The following is a 1,315-nucleotide window of genomic DNA, read 5'->3' on the forward strand; positions in this document are numbered from 1 at the left end:
AGGGGGTGAAACTCAATATTAGGAAGGTGTTCCTAATGTTTTGTACACTTAGTGTATGTCACCATTCCTGGTAGCAGGTGTAGCACGATTCCCAACGATTCTAAACGATTCCCAGCATTCCAGCATAGTTCAATTTCCCTCACTCAGCAAAAGCTCCAGTTACTTGGGGAGAAAGAAAGAGCTAGGTTTGGGGGGTCGAGTGAAAATTGAGGCCAGAAAATCAGAAACGTAAGATTAAATGTACACATGAAAGCTAGTAAGGTACTTCCAGTCTGTGTCTACTGCTCCAGCCTGGGTGGAAGTAGGAATAGCAGGTCCTAGGTCAGTTTGTATTTCCCTCCTATCGGTTTAACAATAGGAATAAGAATTGAGTGAGTTGACCCTGGATCTGCATTTAATCCCAACCTCTGCCTGCATTGGGCCTTGACTGTGCTGCACCAAGACCTAACCACAGATACAGGATTTGATTTCCTGAAGATAAAACTGACCTGTGGTTAGGAGGAAACAACAATAGGAATTGAAGATAAAACTGACCTGTGGTTAGGAGGAAACAACAATAGGAATTGAAGATAAAACTGACCTGTGGTTAGGAGGAAACAACAATAGGAATTGAAGATAAAACTGACCTGTGGTTAGGAGGAAACAACAATAGGAATTGAAGATAAAACTGACCTGTGGTTAGGAGGAAACGTAGCTGAGCGATACCAGTGTATGGAGAGCTGAGGCCGTTCTCCTCCAGGCAGGGACTTCCTCTCGGCAGCGTGCTAACAGAGGCTCCTCACAGAGGCCCCATTGTGTTCTGGGGCCCCGTAGATTCCTCACCACACATGAAAGCCGCACATGCCAGAGCTTCACCTTATGAAAAGGAAGACAAACATTTCTGAGTCACACTGCAGGTCTGATTAAGCCACGAACCCCTCTAGAAAAATAAAGGCTACTCTTGTTATGGATAAAGATATTTTGTCCATTTGGGTGCTTCTCTCTCTCTGTCCCTCTCTGTCTCTCTCTCTCTCTCTCTGTCCCTCTCTGTCCCTCTCTGTCGCTCTCTCTCTCTCTGTGTGTGTGTCTATCTGGTGTCTGTTGTTATAGCAGGTTCTCTATGTGAGTGAGTGTGGGTGTGTGTGTGTGGGTGTGTGTGTGTGGTGTGTGTGGTGTGTGTGTGTGTGTGTGTGTGGTGTGTGTGTGTGTGTGTGTGTGTGTGTGTGTGTGTGTGTGTGTGTGTGTGTGTGTGTGTGTGTGTGTGTGTGTGAAAAGTGTTCGTGGTACGGGGTGGGTGCACAGCCCAAGTCCGAGTGACCAAAAGCAGTCCGCTCCC

This window comes from Salmo trutta, chromosome 40 (genome assembly GCF_901001165.1).
Source record: "Salmo trutta chromosome 40, fSalTru1.1, whole genome shotgun sequence".
Classification (NCBI taxonomy): domain Eukaryota; kingdom Metazoa; phylum Chordata; class Actinopteri; order Salmoniformes; family Salmonidae; genus Salmo; species Salmo trutta.